The following is a 16819-nucleotide window of genomic DNA, read 5'->3' on the forward strand; positions in this document are numbered from 1 at the left end:
GGGATGGAGGTGAGGCTGACTGGCCTATAGTTGCCCATTAAACCATATGTGTGTGAGGTTTAGTGTCAGTCCAGACACAGCTTGGTTTCACATCCTTGATTCCTTCTGCAGATTGTGATTTTACAAAAATAGTGGTTAGGTAGTGGTTAACGTCAAACAATTGCATATAGGTGAATATACTTGATAAACATTATTTTACTGTAACAGTATGAGCTCAAGGTATCGACCTTAGATGGGGAGTTAAGTGGAGATGAAGTTGTCACAGGTATGTTCCATGCAAATGCTTCCCACTCCAAATCAGGTACCAGGCTGAAGTCCTCTGGGGGATCTTTCCCAGTCACACTGTAAAAAGATGCAGAATATCTGGCTGAAAGCTTTGTCTTTTCCTTTTCCTTTGTATGGTGTATAGTACACTTTGTTTATAGAAGGGAAAGAACACTAAAATAATTGCACCATCAAACAAATGAGCAGGTATGTAGCATCTGAGAGATCTCAGAAAGTATTGGAGGTGAACACAGCATGGGGAAAATATTATTTTTGCTTGCTGTAGATAGATAGAAATGGCCTAGTGAATATACATATGAGTATGTGACTTGGTCTAGGCAACTCAGAAAACATGCAGTTTTCTGTATTATTTTCTTGCTTTAGTGCATGTTAACAGTTGTTAGTATGTACCCATTTTGTCTTAAGGCCTTCCGCCTCCTTTCCATGTTAAAAATAAAAATAAAAAATAAAAAAAAATATATAAAAAAAGAACTCTTGCTATCTCTTGCTCATTCACAGTTCAGATATGCTCCCCATTTAGCAAAACAGATGTTCTCTTTAAATAGACTTCAGGTAATATGGACATCTCAGCCTTTCCTTAATGAATCAGTTGTAACTGAATTACATATGCATAAATGCAGCCTAAATCCTTCAAGGACATACTCATTAGCTGTGTCATTTCGGATTCACTCTTTGGAAGAAATATGTTCCTGTGGCTGTTTAAAGCATTTAGATTCACTGATTATATCTGAAAATACCCATTTGTTATATATGAACTATATACTGCTTATATATTAACTATATATTGCTATGTACACAGGAAGAAAACAAGACCACAAGATAGTTATTCACAAAGGTATAAAGTAATTCCTGTTATATTCCACAGTGCAGTATTCTTTTCACATACATAAAATAACAAGATGAGAATCTGATCAATCATCCCTAATAGCCCTATTTCATTCACAGTTGTATAGATTTTTGTTAACTTGATTTTTCTGATTTATAATGAAGTATCAGGAAATACTTTTACCTGTAATAATTCACAAATATGTACATTATAAGTTATCGGAGGTTTTGATTTCTGTCAGTGGAGGTAGCAGGGTTGGTATTTTGAATACATTTCATAAAGGAACATAGCTTGAGATAAAACATTTTCAAGGGAATGTGTGATATTCAGAAAACTTATCATGCGATCTATCAGTAACAGCAAAGCTGTAAAATGCTGAAGCTTTTATGTTAAAAAAAAAAAAAAAAAAAAAAAAAAAAAAGTCTGGCAGATCTTAAACCTAATTTAAAAACACAAGTTTTGTCTACAATAGGTAAAATATGTTGTATGAGTTTGGATCACTAGGTATAGTGATCTTCAGTAAAGAGATATTTGGTTACCCTTAGCCATCTAAGCTTTGTGACACAACGCTGACTAATTAATCAATTCTGCCTTTTTAAGTTCCATTTTTATACTTTTTTTTGTGCAATAATTTTCACTGTTACAAATGAAGAAGCTGTAGTTGCAAGCAGTTTCCCCAGTGCTGATGTGAGTTATGGTACCGTTGAATTCAATGAGCTCGTCCTTGATGTCAGTGCTAAATAATGGAATACCTATATGGTTATTTCATAAACAAAATGTCCCAGAGCCAGTAATTATTGCAGAGGCCATTTGGGACCATCATACAACTACTATTTCTTTCCTTTTCTCCTTCATCTGGTGTCAACATTCATCAGTTCAGGGTTTTGGTCCTATTCATTGTAATATAAGGATCTTATTTAAAAACAAACACCTGCACTACATTGGGCTATAGGGAGCCAGCTATCTACATGTACTTCAGCTCCAGGCAATCTCCTCTGCATTTTTTTTCCTAATAAAAAGCTAGTATGGCTCCCAATAAAGGCCTAGCTTCTGCTGTGTTTCCTAACTGAAACATGTATTTCAGTGCGACTGCTCAAGGAAGAACCATGGTAATTTGTGCATTAGCAATGGCATGTCACCCCAAGAAGGTGACAGAACACCTTCTCTGTTTCCATTCAAGTGCAGTAGGTATCCATGATTTGTAACAGATGCATAAGGGAATATCAGAACAATAGTGAGCCCCTGGGGCTTCCCCACAGTAAGAGATGATTTTGGCCTGCATTTGTTTCCACATGACAAGGGGTCTGCTAAATCTTTGTGGAGGAAGATTTACCCAGTGGGCCAGAGTGACTGATCCACCAGAAATAAACTTGAGTTGTGCATTGGAAGCTGTTCTGTGTGACACTGGGGAATGTAGTAATTGCAGCTTCATAATGTTTGATTATAAATTATGTTTGAGTGCTCATTAGGGCACAAGAGCATGCATTTCATTACAAAAACACAAGGATTTAATACAGGTAAGAAGTCATTATGGCACTCAAGAGTATAATAAACTGTAAGCAATGCAGCATTCCTTCATAACAGTAAACTAAATTATATTCAATTTTAAGCTTTACCCTAATAAATAGGCCCCAATGCCAGACAATGCTCCAAACAAATGAGAAATAAGAGATAGTATTTTTAGATTGGCATTTCTCTCCTCTGTTGCTTGGACTGTACTTATTAAAGGCTGATTTTCTATTGAAAGTTGGTCTGAGGTGAATTTGACAGCATTATTGCTACCCTGATTTTATAGAAGTCACAGAAGGCATTAATAATGTGATCAAAGCACTGTTCTGTTCTGGGGAAAATAAATTTAAAAAGGGGATGGGTGTGGGGGGCTCTTTGCTACAGCAAAATGCCAATTTTATAAAACAGATTGTACAGTCAGATTCTGAATGCCTACAGAAGCAGTGTTCTTGACCTTTGTTCCTATTATACTTTATATGTGCTAGAAGCTTCTTGTAAGAACAAATGCATCTTTCTACTTCCAATAAAATCTCTCACCATGTTTCTCCTGTGTGCTCTGGGAAATCATGACAAGAATGTCTGCACCCCCAACTCCATCGTGCAGAGTTTGAGTTGGTCTGAAATCCTGCATAGTTGTGTAACTGCAGTGCTCCATGATACTTCTCAAAAAGGCTAATTACCCTGTGTCAAGCATGTTACCAGTGGAGTGGTGTTAATTACCTTTTTTCTCTATTTGTTCAACTAATTAACTTAATTAGGTTCAGCTTAGGCCCATTGTCTCTCACCTATTCTTAGCTTGAAGCTTGCTGCTGCTTTGTCAGTTCTAACAAGAGACTTACCTATTTTTTTTCCATATATATTAGTTGTGTCATCTAAACATGTTAGCCCTTTGAGAGTTGGTGGGGGTACCAAAGACTAAGGGAATGATACAGGCTCACTGTGGTCCCTAGAAAACTCATCAAACAAGTAATTTTAGAGTACATTTCTGGGCACATGAGGGAGAAGAATGTGGTAGGGAAGAGTTGGTATGGCGTGGACAAAGGTGAATCATCCTGCTCGGGGCCCAGGACAGGAGAAACATAAGTATATTGCAGGGGCTCACATCAGCTGTAACAGTGGTGCTTCGTAAGTGCTAACCCTGGGAAGAAAGGCCACAGAGCCTTTCAGTGGGGCAGAGGAGGCTTTGATGGGCCTCACAGTGTCCCAGTACATAGAGGAGTGGATCAAAGGGATGGGGATGGGCTCTTCACAGTGGTGCTCCTGGTGTGAGTGTGAGAGACAGTATCTGAAACAGGTTTTGTTCAAGCTGGACTTAAAGAAATGCTTTATTTTCAATGAGGACAACCAAGGAGCATGGTTGGGGCCCAGAAAGGTGGTGCCATCTCCCAGCCTGGAGGGTTTCCAGCCCCCATGGGTTAAAAGCTTTGAGCAACCTGAACCTGCTCTGGGCTGGTGTTTGGGCTAGAAACCCCCTGAGGTCCTGCATGGCCAGAGGTATTGTGTGCTGCTTTGTTCCCCTCTGTGGCATCTCATCACTGCGTAGAAATAGAGTATGCCTGCATGGCATACTTGAGCCAACATTGCTTTGCTAGCTTGGGGTCTGGAAAAATTTTGTTAGCTGCCACCACTGTGCTGAAAATTCTTGTGTGGGTAGAGTTTCCTTCCAGAGAAGACCCTCTGTTGGAGAAGTGGTGTAAATTCCTTTAATCAATTTATTCTGCAACTAGGACAGTGAGCTCAGCACCAAAAATGCTTTGTATTGTAGGCAGTGTATTTGCTACTGGGGTTATTTTACACTGTTTAGATCTAATTCTTAGCAATGCTCTTCTTTAAGCCTTCAGTTTAAGAATCTTCTCTAGACTTGTCAAATGTGGAATAAACTGCATACTATCCACATGGCATGCATGAAGAATTCTAACATGAGAAAAAATGGAAGCATAGACAGATCCATTTATCCAAGATCATACAGTCTGTGTCATAGCTAGAAAATGGATCCATTTCTGTTTGCTCCTGATATTATGACTTACACATGGCAGTATTTTTCTTCAGTTGTTAGCCACAGAGTATATAAGTAAAAGCTTCACAGTGTTGAAATGAATATCCCTTACTTCCTCCTGTCAGAAAATTTCAGCAGCAAGAGAAAAGAGCTGTCTTACTTTTCTCTAGTTACTGTAGGTCAGGAATTTTCATGCCCTAGTGATAAGATGGCAGAAAAAAAAAATAAAAATAAAAGACTGAAAATGGCAGTCATTTCCAGCTAAATCAAAGTGAAGGTTTGCCTAATTCTGGTTTTGACTGCCAAATCCTGAGAAATATTGCACTTTTTACGAAGTTAAATATGTATAGAAATATATCTCTGAACTCAGGACACCATGAGGGACTAGAGTGAAGGATGACCAGTTCAGATAGGAATATGAACTTTTACTGTTGAAGCCATTCTCATTGGTAACTGCCTTCAGTCCACTGCCACAGAGTGTGCATTACATGACCATGAAAATGAAGGATTTTTGGAGTGAGGGGGTAAAATGGTGCCTTGATATATCATCACTGAAATTGCTCTAAAACTTCATGCTTTAAAAGAAAAGAAATGTAACCTTTTTCTCTCCCACAGCATTTCTTTGTGCTTTTTTCTTATGGCTTATTCTTTATTACCCAAAGATCAACACAGAGCACCATAAAGCACACAGAATTTGAAGATATGCCTTCATCAAATGAAAGTAATAGACACTAAGAGATTAACCCAAAGTCAGAGGAGTCCCCTTGCTTTGCCTGGTCTTTCATTTTAGTTAAAATTGAAATGTCTCAGACAGAGAAAACCTAGGCAGATGCAAAATAATATTTTTTTTATTCTGATCTACAAAACACTTACTAAGTGTAGCAAGTGCAAGCTTTGTGCTGTACATTCTTTGACCTCTGCTTAGCTTCAATTTTCAGCTTTTGTGAAAGATTCTTCTAGTATCATGGGATGCATCTTTCATCAGACTATTTTCAATAGCATCAAAAAAACTCTGAAAGTCAAGCCTTCTACAAAGTATTAAGGACTTTTCTGCAAGGAAAACATCAGTTTTTCAGTATTTCAGATGTGAAATATGATACTTAGAAGAAAGTGCAACCCCTGAATGTATTGTAATATCAGAAGCTGAGTGATTTATGAGCAAGGCAATAGTTCTAGGAATAAAATGACTGTGATCACTTACTGCTATTAGTAAGTGAACATTCCCTCCCATTCCCCCAGGAAAAGGTTACTTTACTGCATGAAGAGTATGTGTTCACATCAGGTACTGACAGATAATCTTTTGCCTCAGTAGATTAAGCAGGTGGCCCAAAGTTTATATGCCCTCTCTTTTTACCTGCAATGCTTTGGATAGAGTGCCGCATCAGTTAACAGAATTTTCAAGGTAATGTACCTTTAGAAGGAAGATACTCCATTTGTAAGATTTGCTCCATTAATGGGCATTCAAAAAGAGTGGAAATATTGTTTGAATAAATAAAGGAAATATGATGAAATATCTATGGTAGAATTATGTAACATGGCAGGTATGTCATTCCCAGTAATGCATACATACTCAGCACTGAGTTGTTACACAAGCTAAACTGATTATCTGCATTATCCAGTCACTATGTAAGTACCTGAACAGCGCTGTAGATGTACATAAGCCTGACCTATGTTAGTACATATATAAGATTTAACCTTTGAGTTTGTTTTACTTGTTTCCAGAATTTCGTGCAAAGGTTCTTCATCCATTGCATGATGCACTGTTTTGGACAAACCAGACAAACTACTCTGCTCTAGTTCACCTGGAACAAGTCACACTTCCTTATGTTATGTTGTGTGTTTAGTCTGACTGCTGTTAAACGTCCTTAAGTAGAAAGTATTTGGAATTCCTAAACTTTCTGTTGTTACTGGTGTTAGTATTATTGTAGGTTGCACTGCATCTGCACTGATATCTTCTTTACCTGTTGTCAGAGCTTTTCATAATTTTCACTTTTTAAGATTTATTTTTGGTCTACATTTTAACTGTATCTGTAATCTCAATGGCATATACTGAAAACATCTAAAAATTATGTTAAAATATGGCATCTATTCTCTTATTATTGAACCCAAATGCCTCAACTTCACAACTGCCAATAGCAAATTAATCAGAACCACAGATATTTAACCCCAACTATTTCATGATACCTAAATGAGCTTTGGATAATAGTTTTCTTGCTATGGAAAAAAATTAATGTTAGCATAAATAGCTAAATGATTTTTATGTTCAGTGTAAATTACTCAGAATGTGGGATGTAATGTAGAGAAAAGCACTGAGATAATTTTTTTAGAAAAAAAAGAGAAAGATTTTCCTAATAAGCTGAATAGTTAAGAGTATATGAGAGCCATGGGTTTGTTTTACATCCTCAAGTGTACCTTACATGTACCTCAAGTGTACTTTACATTTACAAGTGTACCTTTCCTGATGAATTGTTCTGTCTGCTTTCCTCCTCTCGGCATGCACACTGTCTTAATTTTTCACATTCTACATGCTTATGGAGGTCACATTACATTTCTCCATAAGCTTCATGTAAGTTTTGAGCAATATACACAGACCAATGCAGTTTCTCCCAGCCCACTGTGCTGTGGTTTTTTGTTTGGTTGTTTTGTTGGATTTTTTTGATCTGTTTTGTTTTGTTTTGTTTTTTAATTCTAGTGTTTAGTTGGTTGGTTGGTTCGTTTTTGGTTCTTGGTTGTGGGGTCTTAGTTGGTTGTGGTTTTTTTTGTTGGTTTGTAGGTGTTTCTTTCATGGTGCTGAATGTAAGGGTTTTTTTGGTTGGTCAATTGGCTGGTTGGGTTGGATTGGTTGACTGATTTGGTTCTAGTTATTCTTTGTTGTTGTTTTTTGTTTGTTTGTTTGTTTGTTTGTTTTTCAATTTTCATTGGCACAGCCCTTAATGCTCATTTAGAATAATATTTGGGATGCTTAATTTAGAACATCTCAGAATGAGAATCCTATATTCTTCTTACCCACTGTTGTGGTTTAACCCGGCCAGCAGCTAAACACCACACAGCCGTTCGCTCACCCTTCCCCCTCCCTCTCTGGGATGAGGGAGAGAAATGAGGAAAAAAAAATGAAATCTATGGGTTGAGATAGGGACAGTTTATTAGGACAGGAAAATAAAATAATAATAATAATAATAATATGTGCAAAACAAGTGATGAACAATACAATTGCTCACCACCCGCTGACCGATGCCCAGCCTATTCCCAAGCAGCCGGCCCCCCACCCCAGCTAGCCACCCCTATATATTATTTAGCATGACGTCAGATGGTATGGAATACCCCTTTGGCCAGTTTGGGTCAGCTGTCCTGGGTCTGTCCCCTCCCAGCTCTTGCTGCACCCCCAGCCTGCCCACTGGCAGGACAGAGAGAGAAGCTGAAAAGTCCTTGGCTTAGTGTAAGCAGTGCTCTGCAACAAGTAAAACATCAGGGTGTTATCCACATTAGTCTCATCCTAAATCCAAAACATAGCACTCTACCAGCTACTGGGAGGAAAATTAACTTTCTCCTAGCTAAAACCAAGACACCCACCTTTAGCGTACCCTAGTTAGGGATTTATATGGAGTGAGAAATAATTTCTCTCTTGCAAAGTTTCAGGGCTGACTTAGAACTTAATTATCAATATTTACATTGTTAATGTGTTTTACACACATAGTTCTATAGGTGCTGAGCAGACTGTAGATGCACTAAAGATTGCCCTCTAAATCATGTTTTTCTCATTTACTTCTTCCCATATATCTACTTCTAGCCAAAAAATATTTCCGTATCCTAGTTTAAATGTATCTGTTTTCTTCAGTTTCTTGATCACCAGTATAATTCTAATTGGAATGCTGTGGTTCTGGCTCCTATAATCCACTATGCTGCTCTCTGGGCTAATCAAGGACATCAAATCAAAATTGCATTTATTCTACATTTAGAAGCAAATTCTGCCACAATTATTTAGCGTGAGTAGTAACTATGAGTATGAATAGCTTAATGGGATTCCTTGAAAAAGTACTGCACAGCCTGTGAAAGGGAAGCATATCTGGACCATATGTTAAAAATGTCTGGTTACTAAGTTATATGTTATTTTTAAATAACTTGATTACTAAAACTGTCATTTGTTCACTGGTTCCCCAATGATTTTCATGTCTGCTGTTCTCTGACCTTTCCATTGTCTTGTGTTTCCTTGCTGAACAGAAATAATTTAGTTTTCTAGAACTGACCTGTAGAAAACAGGCACAATACAAATCTGCTGATCACTGACTCAACAAGCTCAGTCATGTCAGAAAGTCACTGCCCTGCCAAATCTGCTGTGCAGGGACCTGAGGAGTTGACATAATGAATCAGCCCTCCCAGGTGAAGATTACTGCATTGTTGTGTTGTTGTTTTTGTTTGTTTGTTTTTGTTTTTGTTTTGTTTGTTTGTTTTTCATCTAACTGCAAAGCATCTGTATGTTCTTCTGTTTTCCTCTTTTTCTATGGCAATGCTGTTAAAAATGAATGGGACATGCATATCAAGCATGCATGGCACTGTTTGTTCACTTTAGGAACTCGGAGGCTACCACTTGACCAGCAGAAATGTCAGCATGAATCAACATAATGTCACACAGTGATTATAGTTAACCTCTCTGCTCTTACTGTGCATTGCTTTTTGCTTTGTTTTTTGCCTGCTTGACATGGAAGATTTTAATGACTCATCAGAAGAGAAGTTTCAAATCATTTGATTAAAAAAAATAAATAAATAAATAAACTATTTAAAATATAAAAGATCTGACCAGAGAAGATAGAAAATGAGAAGTGTTTTATTCCTACGTTGCCAATTTACATTATTTTGTCTTTAGAGAAGGAGAAGCAGTATTAATAATTTATCGTGTCAATAATTATCAGGGTGTCATAGGTCATCACTGTCCTTGCATGCCAGCTCCTTCATGTTTTTCCTTTTCCTAAACTGATCCAACTGAGCCAGATCAATATGAAGACCTAGATGTCATTGGTCTTCTCCAGGCAATATAGAAAGACCAATTGACTAGGAAAATCTTTGAGAAAATATTTGTAATTCTGAAGATAAAAGACAGTCATATGGAAACAATGAAAAGTTTTGATGAGGGCTTCCATTTAGGTGAACAGAAGGACAAGCTGCAGGAGAAAAAAAATATCCTTGAAACTGGAGTGAAAACATAGTCTTTCAAGCTTCTCATGAAAAATGTAAATAAACTAATCTAGAATAGCCTATCTTTATTATCAGTTTTTTTGTTTGTGTTTGTTTGTTTGTATGTATGTTTTTTTCAATGAAAGGCTCCAATTCAAGGTCCTCTTTCTCATACTTTCACAAACCAGATAAATACTGTGGTTTGCAGGAAAGTATTTTGTCCCTTATTGAAACTATGAAACTTTGTATTAACAACACAACTGCTAGACAGGAATTTTTAAGGTAAAGCTCCTGAAACACAAGAATAATTTTCTCTGTGTCTGTTGGACTTGTTGCCTGAGAAATGAGTCCTGATCTTGGTAAATCATTGCTTAAAACCTTTTGTCTGAAATTCCACATTCCCTGTGAGATCTTCGTATCTTGGGAGTAAAATTTTCTTGACCAGAAACTATTGGGTTAAAAAAAGACAGGTCATTTCTATGAAGGAGCATCTCTGCATCCTTGAATTCTCTGTGATGAATCTTGATAGATTTACTGTGATGTCAAGAGGCATCAACATTAGCATTAGTGTTCATTCATATACACAGACCTAGGAATACAATGGGTGCATTTAAAAGAATGAAATATATTTGTTAAATATATTTGTTACTGGAGAATCTTCACTTTGCTTCCCAGTCCCATTAAACTAGCGTTCAGACTCAAAACTACAATGACTTACTTTCTTGCAGTTGGAGGGGTGGAGGGAGGCATTCATCTCTAAACTTGTAATTTTAGGGAAAATTAAGCTTTACTGGTACTTCCACTAAAATTATGCAGGTTTAGTTACATTTTGCCATCTGCAATTGGATTAATATTCTCCAGACTAATGAAGTTCATTTACATTTGTAAATGAACTATTTGTTTCTCTGACAGGATAGCTCCAGTCATCTATCTGTCAAGTGTCCTCCAAATGGCTACATTGTTAAGGATGTCAAAGTCTGGCCTTTTCAAATTAGATTGGCTTTCTGGGGCTGACATTTGGCATAGCTCTTTGATAAAAAGTAGGAAGGGCAGGGAAAAGCTTCTTTTTCTGGTTTTCCTCAAAGCCCCAGTGAAGCAGAAGCATGTGGTACTGTAGGTCTTCCATCTATCTTACAATAATGTAAAAGGGTGCTTAGCAATCAGATCCCCTTACAGAAAATCTTTTTGTTGCATGTTCATCATGCTTGTGCTACAAGAGAGGTGACAGCTAAGAACTATTGTTTTATGATTATAAAAAGATCAAATATGAAAACTGCACAGTACATTTTGCACAGTAATGATAACATGATGTGGAGCCCAGGGACTGGTAAGCCCTGAAGAGGTTTACATTACTTTTTTTTTTTTTTTTCTCCCCCCACTCATCTCTTTCTAATGTTTCTCCTGTTAGTGATTCCAGAAATCTTGGTTTGTAATTGCTCTTTCAGCTTTCATGTAATATATCTTCATTCTTCTCAGAAAATATTCTTCTCACAGGCTTTGAAATGCTTCTGTGTGTGTGTGTTTTGATCTGGGAGTTTGCAGAAGGGAGGGTATTGGATTTTTTTACATAGCAGCAGGAGAAGCTAATCATGTTCTGAACACATGTATGTTCCTGATAAAGCTGAGTTGGTTTATACACTTACAATAGCATTTATCTAAAAGAGTTGAGCTCAGCTACCAGTTGTGCTTTGTGGGACTGCAAATACATGCAGAATATATAGTTCAGGGTGACAAAACTAGTATACAGATCACATTAGTTATATTGGTTCCTTATTTCTCATTTCTCTCATGCCTCTGAACTTTGACAATGAAATGCTTCACTGCAGGCCCTGTTGTTTATACACTAATTTATGATGGTGTGTACAGCTCCGGAGCTTCATTGCAAACTTCTGGATTTGAGTCAATAAAGAGTTATCAACTGAAGTCCAATATTTGTAGTGTTTTTTAAGGCTGAGAAGCGATTTGGGATTACTTACTGATTATTTTCAGTCCCAGAACTTTGCGATTGCTTACACCTTGGCTCACAAGCCTGCTTCTGGAAGATGGATGTAGCAGATAAGAGAAAAAAAAATAATAATAATAAAAAAAAGCAACAGCTGAGATGCCAGAATTTGAAACTTTTGCCCTGTATGTCCTTAAAATCTAAATGATGCTGCGTACCAAAACTCAGAAAAGAGACAAGAAAGTGAGATATGTCAGAACACAGAACTTATTAATATATCCTATCCATTTTCCTTTGCTAAATTGATATGGCACTTGTTTTTTCCCATAATAAGTTGAAAGCAACTAAATGAATTCATTATTTAACGGTTTTGTCTTTCTATTAGCTTCTTAATTGCCCACATATAAGATACAGAATTCTCATTTCTACTCTTCAGATTTTTACATAAGTTTCCAATAAAAGGTTTTATTTTTCATGTAGATAGTTTCAGTGTTGTTTTGGCATAGTTAGATTTTAGCTATCAAAGTAACATGTCACTTAGTTTTTTTCCTCTGATTAGATTATTTTAGCAATGTCCAACAAGGAATGAACAGTAGCTTTTGAAGTCTAGTATGCATTTCAAATATGTGAGCAGTGAAGCTTACGGTTCACTTGTGTTTGTTCATGCTAAAATGGTTTGAGAGCTCAGAAGTCTGCATAAAGCAAACATAAGGCACTACAAACACGTTCAAGTGAAAATTTGCTTCGCATTTGAACAGGCATTAATGTTCCACTACCACGCATTTTGCTCCGCAGTGGCAAATCCGGACTTCACTTTCGACCAGAGCCAACCCAATTCTGCTGGTGGACATCCCACTTCAGAGTCTGCAGTCATATTGCCAGCTGTGACTCTTATGTATCTATTTCTACTGTTGCCAAAATATCTTAAAAATCACCTTTGCAATGATGAGTCTACAGTAACTTCTTTGACAGCAAATATCTGTTTTGTCCCTGGATCAGATAAAGGCACTGTATGGAGCAGTGACAATTTTTTTCCCCATCTCCTCCAGTTTAGTCTAGTGTCTAGTGGAATGGAGTAAGCCATCTCCTTTGTCCTCCTTTAATTTGCAATGGCATAGCTTAATTCCTTCTTGTGCTAAAATGCAGCCACACCTAGGAAGAAAGGTTTCACCTTTTCCCACTATGGCTTGTGCTGTCTCTAGCTATCTTCGTCTGCCAAAGGACATTAAGCAGGTGTTCCTTCTGCTCATTGTCATGTCCAGAACTCAAATGCCATTTGTAAACAAAGTTAATTAACATTTATAAGAATGGGTGAAAAAAGGGCATGAAGTCAGAGCGGTGATATTAGCTCAAGCAGCTAACATTTATGAATTCAGCACTATTCTACTAGACTGAGGTCATATCCAGGGACCAGCTGATGGGTAGAGGAATTTTCAGAAGGGAGCATTTACTGCAAATGAAGGAATAAATTTGCTGGCAATTAGAGACTTAGGGTGAATGTAAAAGCTCAGCCCGTGGAATTGGATTTAGATGTGACTGTTCTATTTTCTGTGATTGATCAGGCTTGTGCAGTGGTTCAGCTTTTCATTAATGTCAGTGCCTAGATTCATGGGCTCTGCCACTTCACTGGAGTGAAGGCCACTCAAATGCTTCTTCCATTCTCCTTTCCTTATTTCCCTGGACTTCCACTCTCAGCAATCAAAGTGTACGTCAACCAGCTGAAGCTGAAACTTCTCTCTCAGTGAGTGGACTCTGAAAGAACCCTGCTAATATGAATCATTTCTATTGTTGTTTGCCATTGCTATTTATCTTACAAAAAGAAGAAAAATCCATCACCCATGTTAGTCCTGCCATCCTGTAAGATATCATTTCTCATGGCTGTGCAGACTGGTGTCCTTATCGTATGTTTACCTCATAGGCATTCATGATTTCTTTAGCACATGTGTGTCTTTCAAACAGATATAAATGCTCTTTAGATAGACTGAAAGAGATAGCTTAGGTCAAGGGTGATCTTCAGTTATGGAACAGACTGTGAGTCATTTATTTCCCCATAAGCCAAAGGATTATCATGCTTACTGGACCATTGAAAGCCTTTCAAAATTTATTGCCAGAGCTTCCCTTGGGTCTTATGAAAACTTAAATCATGACAGTATCTTTAACAAAAATAATGAAAAAAAAAAAAACAGCAAAGTAGTACTTTTAAGCTGGAGTTTCAGGGAGTCAGTTAGCTAAAACTGGAGAAAATAGAACTCTAGTTTTTTATCCACCACGTGCTTTTTTGTTTAATATTTTGTGTGTATGTACAGCCCTTTTCTATGGCATTTCATATGCCATAATATACTACATGTATACTCTGACACAACAAAATAATATTTTGTGGAATTTTTCCTTGCATCTTGCTGTTAAGAACAGTGCAGCTTATTTAGGCACTACATGATGTTTGGTTGAGTGAAACTGAACAAAAGGAAGTGGCATGTTATGAGTGCTAGAAGCGGCAGGTAGCAAAGTGATACATTGACTTACTCTTTCTGCTGTTTTTCCTTACACTACCTATCTTTAGCAGCTGCCCCTTGGTTTTTGCTTTTTCTCTGGCTGATAACAAAAGATGGCAGTTTTTCCTGTAGCTACTTCATTCTTTGGTAGCCAGTTCAGCACTGTTGTTGGAAGCAGCATATTTGAACACAGAGCCATGCATTTCCACCTGCATGGTGTACCTGGGCTCTGCCAGCCAGCAAGCTGACAAAAAAAAAAAAAAAAAAAAAAAAAAATCAGCTTTGAGTGTCTGCTGTCAAATTATCATCTGAATGTTTTATTTTATTTATACACTAATACACACACAAGCTTGTCAGACCATCTTTTTCACTCCTTAGTATAGTAAACAAGCAGATGGTCAAGCATGCACTTGTATAAAAGGTGTATATTGTAGATGGATAGATTAAAGATGTATTAAAAGGCAGAACACACACAACTGCTTTTGCGTGAAGTAGTTTTTCTTTGCTCTTCTGTGGTTGAGATTTTATTTAGGTGATCTCCAAAGAAACATAATGAATTAGCTCAAGGAAAGAACACAAAACTTTACCTGAGGTCAGGTAATGAGGCCTACAGTTGCAGTTGGCTTCCCTACGTGATTTAGCAGAACAGCATTATGGTTTCTCTTGGCCTTGGAAATCCTCAGGCTTCACTGACAAAATTTCACTTGAGCACTCACAGTATCTTCTATCTCACTGATAAATTAAAAATGACAGAAGATCAAAAATGAAGAGTGAGTTGGCTATTCTGAGTTCAGTGCTAAAGGACAGCTGATCAGATGATTCACTTTCAAGGACTAAACGTAGAAACAGCATCCCTCTAGATGATGAGAGCTGAGTGCTTTCCCTGAAGGAATCTACAACCCAGTGTGAGTTTGAGGGATATCACATCCAGGACTTGACTTCCTCTGAGCCACGAGCATCAATGCAGAGCACTGGGAAGAGCCTGCTGCCTGCAGAGTACAGCAGGCACTGGGCAGAGGTGGGACAGTGCAGGCACAAAGTGTTCCTTGGCTCATCACAGATGCACAGTGCTTGCACGCAAGCTGGTGTCACCAGCTTTACATTGAAGCTACACTCAACTGAAACAGGAATTAGCTGTAGTTTCAGCAGTCAAACAAGGCAGAGTTCCTTTACTTCCTTTTTTTTTTTTTTTCCCCAGTTGATTTTATCTAGAAAAATGCAAACTGAGGAAATATTACTAGCCTTTGTTCATACCATTACCCCAGTTGGTTAGAGCACTTTAAATCCCCAAGGAGTTCTACCTGCTCTCTCCTTCTGTTGTTCAGTAAAATATATCAGATCCACTACTTCTGAAGTAGCTTTTTCTTTTCTTTTCTTTTTTTTTTTTCTTTCTTTTTTTTTTTTTTTTCTTGAACTTCAGGGCTTGCCTCTTTTTTCAGATATAGAAAATTACTTAATGACTCATTTTGAATATGACATAATTTATCTTCCCTCTAGAGAGTAAAGAGGAAAAAATGCTGAAATGAAGTAATGTCTTCATCAACTGCTTGGGAAAAAAATGCAAAATAAAATGTTTTATTTTTTTTGTAAGAATAAATTGCAAAATGGTTATGACCAAATAAATAAATGTTCAGAAGAAGAATCTGTTTTTACAAAATGGAATTTTCATGTTGTTCTTCTGGATTTGTGTTACTTAGTTGTACGGAATTTGTCTCATATAAAAATTAAATTGGAAACAGGATTTCCCAGACCGTGTACTATATCATTATCAGTGATCACATTAATTTCACTATGGTTATTCCAATTATTTTCTCATGAAAAAAGAAGATATATATTTTCTCTGTATAAGGATTTGTCATTGCTACCTATCAAAAAAGAAGATATATATTTTCTCTGTATAAGGATTTGTCATTGCTACCTATCACTGTGGTATCAAAGGCTTCTCAGTGATAAGTGATAGGATGTGAGGAAACAGTCCCAGGTTGCTCTGGGGAAGTTTAGTTTGGATACTAGGAAAAATTTCTTCACAGAGGGAGTGGTCAGCCATTGGAACAGGCTGCCCAAGAAAGTGGTGGAGTGCGCAGAGATCTGTGCACATGGCACTAAGGAACATGGTCTCGTGATGGGACTCAGGGCAGATTAATGGTGGGACTTGATGGTCTTGAAGGTCTCAAATCACAAAATGATTCTGTGTTTCTAAAAATTATGAAGTATGCCAAGCTGCAGAGTTGGCTAAAACTACATTGATCAAATGCCAGACACATTCTGGTAATACTGGAGTGCTGCTTAGCACAGATTCATTCGTTCCCACTTAGGTCTATTTGCCAGTGCACAACTCTGCTCTGCCATGCAGCACCATTCCTAGAGCTCAGTACTTAGATTTGTACTAGATATCTCTATACATCACAAGGAAGGTGGTATTTTTGCTGGATTTCTTAAAATCCCCAGTTCTCTGACCTTTCCAAGTTCAGAGGAAATATACTGTTGGGGTGCATGTATAAAAAGGTCTCATTAATGTTTATTCTAGATGCATCACTTTCTTCCATTGAAAAAAAAAAAAGAAAAGAAAAGAAAAGAAAAGAAAAGAAAAGAAAAGAAAA

At 37.3% G+C, this 16819-nt stretch overlaps 1 protein-coding gene across 10 annotated transcripts in view; it reads left to right on the top strand.

Moving 5' to 3' along the window:
• LINGO2 (leucine rich repeat and Ig domain containing 2) overlaps window positions 1-16819 on the top strand; it is a 673216-nt gene that overhangs the window by 459365 nt on the left and 197032 nt on the right. The gene's annotated exons all lie outside the window — the stretch shown is intronic.

The sequence above is a fragment of the Oxyura jamaicensis genome, chromosome Z, assembly GCF_011077185.1.
Source record: "Oxyura jamaicensis isolate SHBP4307 breed ruddy duck chromosome Z, BPBGC_Ojam_1.0, whole genome shotgun sequence".
NCBI classification, from domain to species: domain Eukaryota; kingdom Metazoa; phylum Chordata; class Aves; order Anseriformes; family Anatidae; genus Oxyura; species Oxyura jamaicensis.